Below are 12,172 nucleotides of genomic sequence, written 5' to 3'. Positions count from 1 at the left end.
AAAAACGTGAGCTCTGACAAACATGTAACATTATCCACTGTGAAATAAAACCGCAAGCGCTTTGAATGTCAATGTAACGTAAGTACGCAAAGGCAGTGCAAACCGGGAACCATCGCAGTATAATTCTAGACCATGTATCTTCAACATGTCCATTTCAGTTTCCAAAGACAAATCGTCTATAATACGCAAGTTGACACGCCGATGCTGCAGCAAACGCAAGAACATGATGCGTCGCTTCGTACACAGTCCATTGTTCTTTGCTAATCCAACCTCCCTGCTAAGCAATACTATTGGCTGGTTCACATTAGAGTTTAAGCTCCTTGCTTATAACATGCGTTCCAGTTTCGTCCAAAGGTAAAGTTCTTCTTCCACATAGCTGTATGACTAAGGCTCTGTGAGACACGCTAGTGTTTATCGTTGTGCGTATGAATACATTACATTAAACGTTTCAACACAAGACCACTTTTATTTTAACATGTAAAGAATCAGGAACACGAATATGTCTGTATTGTCATCAACCTCATCAGGTATCTTACTCTTCGTTCTCTAAAGCCTTTTAAGGCATTTCTTGTACAAGTGCAAAAGCGTCATTAAAATCACACAAAGGAGAAAAGTTTATGACTATTAAAGACAGTTAAGGTGCGACATTGCACTGCGTTTCCTTACCCTATTTTGCATAATCCATATAAACCTTTTCAACACCATTGTGACGATTTTATCATGTTGTGAAAATTCCCGGAATTATGAATCTTTCCCAGATATTACTGCCAACAAAGTTTACGAGTAATAAAACTAATTTTCAGTTTTCTTTCTACGTGAAATGTCTGTAACATTTCGAACAAATTGCTTTATGAAAGTATTTTACGAAATCGTGAGACGCAGCCATGACTATCTGTGTTGGCTAATAAACAATATACTAAAAAGTTCGTATAGACTATTATTTACAATGTCATGTCAGATTCATATGGCCACGTTATTACCACGGCCTCATCAGAAATACTGGACATCAAAAGAATAAACAGGTATTCACAATCAAGAGGTGGCCCATCAATAGTTATATTTTCATATCTCATGCACGACCACATGAGTACGAACACCTCTTTTCTTCTACTGATGTTCAGCACCTCTGAAGGGCTTACGTAAATAAAATTGCTCTGTGGATACGGCATGACATAATATAAATAAGATATGAAATGTTGTACTGTGATGGTGGTTGGTATCCAAAACCAGTAGTAATAATATGGGATAAATAGACGTCCGTGTAGCATGCACTTTATAAAATACTTTAAATCTGTTGGCAATCGCCTTCTAAACTTTGGGACGTCGACCTTATAATGCCACCTGTTGACTCTGCGTCCACCACTCTGGCAACGAACCTCAGAGTGTCCGACACACAGGGATTACCTGGTAGAGGGAATCAACCAGTTGTCTGGTGTGTCCACCTAAAAGCCCTACCACAGTGAACCCAATCCCTAAATTCAGCACGATCTTAAATCCTTAAGTTCATTTTAGAACCTTCCTCCCTCCATCCCTCCTTCCTCCCCCCCTTCTTTACCCCCAGTCTACCTCTCTTCTCGCCACCACCACTTGGTGCACTCCAACATTCTTCCTAAAGTTCATACATACATTTACTAAGGATTCCCCAATGTGGCTAATTACTGTGCCCCCACTGACAAATGCTCCACTCTCTGATAACAATACCTTCAGCTCATTGCCCATAACCTACCATCCTATATCAAAGTCACTACCATATCATTCACCGATTCTTCACACTTCGTGTTCCTTTACCAGCCAGCACCCTGCTCTTCACTGTTGACATCACCCCCCTCTGCTTCCTCTAACCCAATGGCCTTACTGCTGTTGAACATTATTTTTCCCAACAGACTGCATGGCCAACTACATCCTTATCCACATTTATTCTCTTTTGAAGGCATCATCTACAAACAAACATGCAGTACAGGAACTGGCATCTCATCCTGTGCCAGTCGATTCGAGGATCATCTAGACGAATCCTTTCTAAACACTCAGAATTCAATTCAGATTCATTGAGGACATATTCGTGGTCTGAAGGTGAGGCCAATCTATGCACATTCCTTCAGGCCTAAACGTCTTTTTCCCCATTTAATTTATCTGGTCATCCTCTGCCGAACAAGCCACCTCGATGTTGAACTCCACCTCAACGATGGATAGATCAGTACCTCCATCCACATAAAAGCAATTTGTCACCAACAACACTTCCACTTCAACAGTTGTCACTCATTCAGTACTAATAAGTCCCTTCCATACAACCTCGACATCCATAGTAAAAGCATCACGCTACAAAAATGCCAAGTGTTTTACTGGCACTTTCACAGATCGAAATTACCCTACCCAACTTGTCCATAAACAGTCAACTTGCCTCACATCACCTATCACCCCCCACCCAACGTACCCTTTGACCAGCAACAAAGGAGCATTCCTCTTTTGACTCAAGACCACCCAATACTTGAGCAAATGAATCACATTCTCTGCCAGGTTTCGACTAGCACTCATCATGCCCTGAAATGAATAATATCATCCCCACTATCCTCCCCACACCATTTACAGTTGTATTCCCCCACCCACTTAACGTACACAATACCCTTATCCGACTCTACTCTAACCCTGCACCTAACCCCTTGCTCCATGACTTGTATCCCTGCCGTAGACATAGATGCGAGACATGTTCTACACATCCTACCAGTACCACATACTCCAACCCTATCAGAGGCATCTTCTAACTCATCAGATTTAGGGCCCCCTATGAAAGCAGCCATGTGACCTTCCATCTCAGCTACCACCACTGTGCTGCATCCTATGAGTGCATAACTACTGTCAAGCTGTCTGTCTTAATGACTGGTCGAACTGTGCCCAGTACTAAACATACCTTCTATCCCATCGACACACCCACTTATTACTTTCCCATCTCCATATGTCCCCCTGTCTCGCCCCTGCACCCTCACCACAGCCACTGCACTTAGCAATCTATCCTGTCCTGACCACCTCCCTCTGCATTCCCTCAGGCAGCACTAGCAGTGTCCCCAGTCCTACCCTGCTGTCCTTCCCCTCCCCATCCCTCACTTAATACCGAAGCCCCACCCCGACCAGATGAGTGTTCATATACAAGATATACAGCAACAGTTGGGTATTAGTTCCTGGATACAGTGACCATGTGTGTGTGAGTTGTGCTTGTGTGAATGTTTAAACGTGAGTTGTTCCCTACTTTGTAAAATGGAATTTTTCCAGAAGCTTACTTATTCAACATCCTTTTTCACGGCATCTGTCTGCGACTTAGTACCTCATACAGAAGGCGGGTAGCAATCTGTCCATATTGTTTTTATTCCATCACGGACCTTACATCATTTGAAACGCATTATTTCGTTCACTTTTCTTACACTGAAGTAGTGGATAAGATATGGTCTTACATTGGCGAAAGCTACAAAGGCGAGGAGGTTTAATGATGCACTCGATGGTAGGCTTGGCTCCATAGCTGACGGTGTCTCCCACCGACAGGGACCACTTGCATAGTGAAAAGGGACTGTCAAGAGATGGGTAGTAAAGTTTACTGGGCAGGAGGAATTCTTATGCTGACATCTGCTTTAAGTGGGTGTAAAGTGATTTCATAACCTCAGCATGTGTTGTTCTGCTAGAATTTGAGATACTCTTGAGCTGAGGAGGGACTGGGGATAGGAGGAGCTAGACTGCTTGACACAAGTCTGAAAAGCTGTATAATACTGGGGTAAAGTTGGTCATGAATAAGATTTATGAAGAACTGTCGTCCCACACGATGCATAAGGGAGGAAGGTGGCTCCAATTTCTCTTTTATAAAATGAGTGGTACACGTATGTTATCTTGTAGCTCTGTGATACAATTCGCCAGTCCATAAGAAGATTTCTAAAAAGAAAACTTGAACCCCATTCAATCTGCTCTTCTCATTCACATCAAAGTGTCTGAAACTTGTTCACAATGGGAATATGGAGTTAGCTTGTTTCCAATTTTGTGTTAATTAATAAGATGACCTTATGTCCCGTTTGAGACACCAAAAGTTCTTTCTCAATAGTTGGTTATGCTTGCATTAATTGCATTACTCATTTTCAAAAGGTGTCAAAACGCTTTGTGATTTTGTCCATTTTAAACGGATTTTTTGAAATCCTGCACTGTGAGAACAATGGGTTTGTTTATAAATAACTTTTCGGCTACCAATCACAATTTTCTTTTACTCGTATTTTACACGACACGCTTTAGGAAATGATTCAAGTTTTCAAGTGTGTTTTCTCTTTGTACTATGCCATTTTTAAGTAATGTTTTCGATGTGAGAGGTTGTGCTTTGTTTTGTTCTCTTTACTCAAAGTATACAAAATGCGCAATTTTTAGGTAGTTATCGACTTTTATATGTAATTAGTGGCGAAATTCACAAGAACTTGTATTTACAGTTTTCTTATTGTCCGTTCGTGCAGAATCTCAAACACGTTATACATCATGCACCATTTTCAATGCACAGTACACATCGAAAATAACTTGCATAAATAGACAGTTGCCAAGATGTTTTTATACGTAGTTAACAGTGATAATGTTACTGGTCTTTCATAGATACGCCTTTGTATAGACGGTATTTACGTTCTGTGGACCTTTCTGAGTCATCGGTTCGACGACTTCTGTGGTAGGCTTGACTAGCTGAAAACATGACTTTATGTCAACTACTGTTTCCCAGAGAAACGCTCGGAGTACCGTGGGCACATGTACGTCGCCGCAGATATGGTGAATTACAGCTACTATATTCGCGGAAGCCAGATTGATATCGGTCAAATAATTTGTTTGTTGTTAATTAATTCGTAACCTGCTGGTAGACTACATAGTGTAAGACCTATCACAAGGGTAGAAGATAAAAATGGGGTGTTAGAGGGCTGCGAGCTGTGGCGGGGACTTCCTGTGGTAGTGGTTTGACAGGTGTCTCTTTCCAGGCAATAGGGAAACCAGATGTCAAGGACTGATTGAAAATATCTGTTATATGGACAGCAGTGGGTTCTGACATTAGGACTGAGACCTAACAGGTCCAGTAAATACTGATGTGACACGCATGACAGCTTTTTTTTTAACAAAATTGTTAGTAATCTAACATTCCGATTGAGGCGGTTATGTCAACTATCGCATTTACTTTGCAATTATACAGAACACGCAGTTTTTACTATTCAACGTCTGGTTTACATCTTCTGTGAGTTAATGCCTGAGCTTAGTGTTTCTCACGGACTGACTAACGCTGTTGCGTTTGTGATAGTAAGCAACATGATATTCAGTTGTACCTGATCTACGGAATCTCTTAGTTTCCTGAGTTGCTTTACCTCAATCGTTTTCACATTTGCTGATTTTCCTCTTATTTTTCCAATCTTTCTGGAACAATAATTGTACCGTAATATAATGGAATACACTTGTTGGTCAGAAAATCAGAAGATTTCTCTTTTATGTTCCTTAATGTAAGGTACGTTATCTACCAATCTGTCACTTGTATCTTTGTTGCAGTTTAAGATATACTGGTGAACTTAATGTCTGTGTAAGTAGTCAGTTGTGTTTTCCTTTCTGGAACATTCTAGCGAGCACAACTTGGAATTTATGTTACAGGCACACTTAACAGCTGTGGATGTTTGAGTAGTGCAAATTACTCTCTTTGAGGATTTCACTGCAAATGTATGTATTAGGCTGTGACAGTTTACTGTATAATGGGTAAGGTGAAGCTGTAGTGGCTTTAGATTTGAAGAAGAAAGTAATATGGTATACATGAACATACAGTCGAATTGTTTCTCTTCATTAGTGTTGGATGTATATAGCTTGATAATACGTCAGAGCTTCTTTACGCCCTCTCACATGTTAAATCTGACCTGTTCTAGAAGACATAGATGAATGGATTTTCTCTGTTGAAGATCGCTTGCTTTGTTTCATGTCTCTGGCAGAAATTTGATATGCATGGTTGCATCATGAAACATATGGTGGAACTCGTCGCGATGACAGGCCAGAGACTTAACATTTTATGCAAACTGAAGGTTGAAGAGTTGGTTGGGGGAGGGTGAAGGGAGGAAATTCGTTATGGAAGTTTATGCGGAGTCAGTGTGACGAGTCAAAATGTGTGCTAGACCGGGATTCGAACCTAGGATCTCTTGTTTACTAGGCAACTACGCTAATCACTGCGCCACCTGGACACAACGTCTATCGTTATTGTGCAGACTTGGCTGACCCAAATTCCTACCTCGCACCACCTAACCACAGTGCCCATCTATGTCCACCTTGTTCGCTACTTTGAGATTACTGCAGAGGGTCGAACGTCATTGTACATTGTTACTGATGATGTCAGGCTCATAGCTCATCGAGGCGAATCAGGTATATGAATGCATGGTGTCTGTTGTTTCTGACATGTCCAAAAGCCCAGACACCATATCAGAGTCAAAGCATGAGGTATGTGCTGAAGGGGTTAGTTAGGTTTAAGTAGTTCTAAGTTCCAGGGGACTGATGACCTGAGATGTTAAGTCCCATAGTGCTCAGAGCCATTTGAACCATTTGAAGGGGTATGAAAATTGGAAGAAGGTAGGAAGGATGGTTTAGTGATCGAGGCTAGCTAGGTTACACAGCTGTTACACGAAAAAGAAGAGGTAGTGGGAAGTCGAATTTCACTACGTAGACCAAAAACAATTCTCACACAACAGTAGAAAATGCAAGATAAGAAATGATAGCGGATGATTTAATGTCAATAGCTCTAATGATAAGTAATACCAATTATTTGGTAATTACGCGCTAAATAAAATATAGTAAAGTTAAGCCACTACAGGGGAAAAGACACATAAAAAAGCAATAGTAATAAAGTAAAGTAATTCAATATCAAATGGGTAAGTCACATTTATGTTGTACGGAAACAATATGATACAAATATATAAATAGTCGCTGCATGAAATGACGTGTTTTTAGGTTCTACTTGTTAGGTTTTCAGTTCATTTGCAGTGAAAACTGTATTTTTTAGTAGCTTCTTCGTCATTACCGTGTCATTAAGGGAACACAAGTTGTCTAACTCACATCTGGAGACTTCCAGCTGTTGTCAGAGCTAACTCCACAAATTTCTTCTTCTCTCTTAACGTATTTCTCTATATGATCCATATATCACGATCCCATTTAACCCACTTTTTGACTTCCATCGTCATTTTCTGTCACTCTACCCCTAGCTCCTCAGGCAAGATTTATCACCGTACTTTCGAAGTCCTCCTTGCCGTGCTCTGGAATTCCAAACAGTGTAAGATCTCTGATAGTGATCCAGCTAGTCAGATTTTTCTGTTCGACTACGTTTGGGTAATCAGGCCATATTCACAGTTCCCTTCAATTATTTGGTCAGGGCACAGACATGGATCACATACACCTACAGTGTTTTCAATACGTTTCAAGCAACACTGCTGCAGTGACAGCATCAGCAACAGTCTGGACCATTGCCCTGAAGCATGTTTTGTACCTGTTTTGCTGCACTCACGTGGACCTTGACGAATTCACCTCTGCCAACAATGCCCAGTTGTGTGTTCATAGCATTCTCTGTTGGCTCGCCTCCTTGGCTCTCAGCGGCCTGGCCATTGCTGCATACTGCTCTTTCGTTATCCATTTTAGATGCAGTTACATATTAAATATCATCAAAAAGAATGGTAATGGGGCATTAGATCACAGATCTCGAAAATATTTAGCAGTGTTGCTATTTAAGAACAGCTTCAAATATCAAATAATCTGTGAAAGAAACAAACATGCATGACTCACTAGCAGCTAAATATGTTTTAGTCTTCTCTACATAGTTTGATTCCATAACTCTTTCTATCTATTATTTCAATAATGAGTCTCCTATATCTTCTTCTTCAGTCATAAATGAAAACAAAATCTCCCACCATATTATCGTCCTTCAGACACTCATTCCACCTGCCAGGTCTATCTTCTCTGTTTAACTCTAATCATTCTGTTGCACCTATAAAGCTGATGCCCTTTCTTTGTTCGTTAAGGAACAATCAAATAATTATAATTTAAATGAATGTAAATGTTATTCTGTTATATGAATTTGATCCCAAAGTACGATGGTTTCATTATATAGGACAATTACCATTTATTATAAATAATTTATTTTACTGTTGTGTTAACTGGAACAGTAATAAGATTAATATTAACCCTAAGAGTCAGCTACCTCAATTTTGTGGCAAATTCAGATAGAAGGATCAAATACTGAGAATAAAGTTTCGTCTCTTTAGTATAAAATATTTTTCTCGGTTTTTTTGTATAAATGTTGTTTAATTACATAAATTTAACAAGTTTATTTCATTATATAAAATTAATGAAATTGGAAAGTAATTAAAGAGATAATATTGTAGTGATTTTGAAACTAATTACGCAATTCGCCAATGTCCCTTCAATAACAGCTGGTATCAGTTTAGGCCATGTTTGATGAATGTGCACTGTGTAAATAATAATCCAGGCAGAAGGATTGTAAATCTTCCTTAAGTTTCTGATTTTGGTGTTACATCACTCTTAGCTTCTAATGCTGTAACTGTTCAGGAATATAACAGATCTGGCGGTTCTGTTGTGATTAAACATTGTGTTCATATGTAAAATTGTTAAATTTCTACATATAGAGTCTAACATATATGAATTTACAGTTATCTTTCTTCTTTTATGTGAACATCTGCTACAACATGAATAAAATCTGAATATCCATATCTTCAGTTTGAATGTCATCCATGAATTTAATCATGACCATTGATTCAATAATATAAAGTAGAAAAATAAAATAGCTCTATTTATGGTGAGATAATAAAATTAATCTTATAACTGGTAGGAATGTTCAAATAGTTCTGTTCAATGCCCATGAAGTATATTTAGTAAATGGTGTCTAGTTTGTGACTGGGACATTACCTGCAAACATTGTAACTAAAAATAATACAACTATTTTGAGAAAGAACTATATTAGCTCTGTTAATGGTGAATTACTACCTTCTAATGACATAACTGATCATGTTGTCATAATGTGCCATTAAAATTGTAGTACAACAGTACTAAACTCCTATGTTGTGACGTAAAAATTGTGGCAGATGTGGACAGCAGTATTCTACTGCACAGCAATTTTATGGTCATTGTGCTGAGCTTCTAATAACAGCTCTAATTATTAGTACCCATTTTGTAGCCATTCTTGTCATCTCATAACAATGAATATAATAATATCAACAATGTGTTTCTTGACCAAATACTTTAGTAGTCTGAATATCATTCAAGTATACCTGCTAATCCTGTATGTTGATGAGCAGAAAATATTAACTTTCTTCCATCACATATAGTTGTGAATTGGGATTTTAATCATGTGCTGTTTTTTTTTTTAATATAGTGCATATCTCATAATTATCTCCTAAAATTGCAAGTATTGCTCATAGAGGTAATACATATAGAAACTAAAGACAACTTAATAGGCATCATGTGAAATGGAACAATTAAGCAATGTGATATCTGTTACACCTCCAGTTACAAAAAAGAAGAAAAAAGGTATATGATATATAGAGATGCAATATATGTCATGTGAAAGTTTATCAAGTGATTGATGTATCAGTATTTGGTATTCTCACACTATAAATCCTGTTGGTCTGTTTCTTTATGCAATATAAGCTATTTCTAATATTCCAAATGATTCTAACTCTATGTGAAGAAATATTACATACAATTTTTAACATGGCTGTCTCTCAACAACTGTAGCTTTTTTATGAATATTCTACAATATCCTGTGGTTTACATAATGATATTTCCTGTATAGCCTCATAGATGGCTGAGTTGTACTTTATTTCCCCTAGGTTTTTGTAATTTCAAAAGTGCACTAAGCTCTTTTCCTTTGAATTTGGTTTTCCTGTCAATTGTTGTTTAGCTCAGATGTTTCTGTCATAATGGCTCAAGTAGGCATATATGCCACTGTGTGCGTCCAATAGGGGGCGCAGCTTGTATCATTTTCTTGACAGCAATGTAAGCCACTAGGCCGATCAGTCTGATGTTGCCCCTAACAAGGCATACGTGCCAAAAGGTTGAAAGTGTTTAATTTTAATTTTTGATTTGAGCGTATCTGTTCTAAATGTAGACCATTGCTGTCTCGCAGTGTAACTCTACATAAGTAACCTTTGAATGCCATGACAATTGTGTATCTTGGTTAATAATTTTGTCAAACATATTTTTCTCCATATTATTTTGTAGGGTCTCTTAAAATTTCATTCTAAGGGAGACATCTCTAGAGGAGTCGAAACCTAGGGCAGTGTACCAAACAGTCATTTGCATGCAGGTGGCTGTGTAATATTAAATGTTTAAAATCTAAATCTCTTCGTGTATGAAGAACTACAAGATTTATCGACATAACACAACATTACTTAAATTTCGCTAATGGGATACCAACAAAACTTAAATATGACTAGCCATACACAGATGTGGATTGTTTAAATTAAGTGAGTAAATGCTCCAGTTAAATAAAATCGTTTTTATCTCCAGAAAATGCACCAGTCTGGAATATTTTAATGTGGGTAACAGCAAGAATGATATGAGTCATGGAATTACATTTGCTTCAGAGCAAGTACAGCCAAGCCATGTGGAATAAGAAGAAGAAATTTCTCCAGAGGGTCTAAGCAACCACAGATGCCACTATTTTGAAAAGTAGAATATGAAATGCTTGACCCATTCGATGGTAACTATGAAAAAGAGTATCTTTGCCATTACATGCTGCTAAAGGGTGTATTAAGTATTTCTACTGTACTATTTGTGCGATCTGAGTAGAGTAGAGTATAGCAGATAAATTAGTGATAGTACTAATGAAAAACGATGTTTAGTAAAGACGAGGAAAACAGTATCTCTTTCAAATATAAATTTAATGAAATAAGAGAAACAATCCATTGACAAAAACCACAAATCCACTTGCCTGTATATGTTGCGCTGAGAGTCTACTTTCTGATAAACGACACTTATTAATACTTGAAGAAGAAGTAAAAAGACTGTAGGGAACGATCAGTGGCTGACATTTTTGCGCTTCTGAGAAAGCTGTAATACTAAATGTGATGTTAGTTACCACTACACTACGTAGCGTTGTTATAGAGAACTACAGAAAGACTGAATAACCTTCACATATTCTCTCTGGTCATGTAGTGGAAAAACCGGGCCAATGAAGGTGTGTTACGTGCGGCTTGCCTAAAACGTAAGATGCTCTTACCAAATGTGTAATCCGAACATTTTCTAATGCCATACTCGAATCTGTTGGTACTCAGAATGAATCTTTCATTCGACACCGGAGTGTGTCCCATATTAAAGCACACTGATTGGTCTATACTATTTTTGGATTGTTCAGTATCTAAGAGAGATTACGGCAGGTTTACCTAGATATTTACTCGAAGTAATTGTTCTGCATTTGTGTATTCATATAGTAGAGGGGCCTTCTGTCTATTTGCAACTAACCCTCAACATACACAAATGTAAAGCATTGCTAACACATGGACAGAAGGACCCTTTACTGTGTGACCTGAAGGTAGGTACAATCACAGGAAACTGTTCCTTGCAGCCGGCCGGTGTGGCCGTGCGGTTAAAGGCGCTTCAGTCTGGAACCGCGTGACCGCTGCGGTCGCAGGTTCGAATCCTGCCTCGGGCATGGATGTGTGTGATGTCCTTAGGTTAGTTAGGTTTAATTAGTTCTAAATTCTAGGCGACTGATGACCTCAGAAGTTAAGTCGCATAGTGTTCAGAGCCATTTGAACCATTTGTTCCTTGCATAAAATGTCTGTGAACGTGCGACTGAGAGATCTGAAGTGCAACGACCATATAAAATTAATCGGGAAAGTTCTCAGAAAGTGTACCCCATCAACAAAGGAAGTACCTTACATGACACTCATTCTATCAATACTTGAACATTGCTCGTCAGTCTGGGATCCGTACTAGACACGATTAATAGAGGAAATAGAGAAGACGGCAGATGAACAGCACGTTTCGTTTAAGGTTCATTTAGTAAGCGTGAAAACGCCACGGAGATGGCCAATAAGCTCCAGTGACAGACGCTGCAACACAAGGATTCTGCATCACAATATAATCTACGCTTATGTTTCTGAGAGAGTACGTTTGTAGAAGAGCTAACCAATATACTGCG

General features: G+C 38.6%; 1 protein-coding gene across 1 annotated transcript in view; it reads right to left on the bottom strand.

The window, feature by feature from the left end:
- LOC126475036 (cholinesterase-like) overlaps positions 1 to 12,172 on the bottom strand; it is a 157,744-nt gene that overhangs the window by 122,654 nt on the left and 22,918 nt on the right. The gene's annotated exons all lie outside the window — the stretch shown is intronic.

Source organism: Schistocerca serialis, chromosome 4 (genome assembly GCF_023864345.2).
Source record: "Schistocerca serialis cubense isolate TAMUIC-IGC-003099 chromosome 4, iqSchSeri2.2, whole genome shotgun sequence".
Classification (NCBI taxonomy): Eukaryota; Metazoa; Arthropoda; class Insecta; order Orthoptera; family Acrididae; genus Schistocerca; species Schistocerca serialis.
Note: the sequence above shows the minus strand (reverse complement) of the source record. Positions and strands in the feature narration are given on the sequence as shown.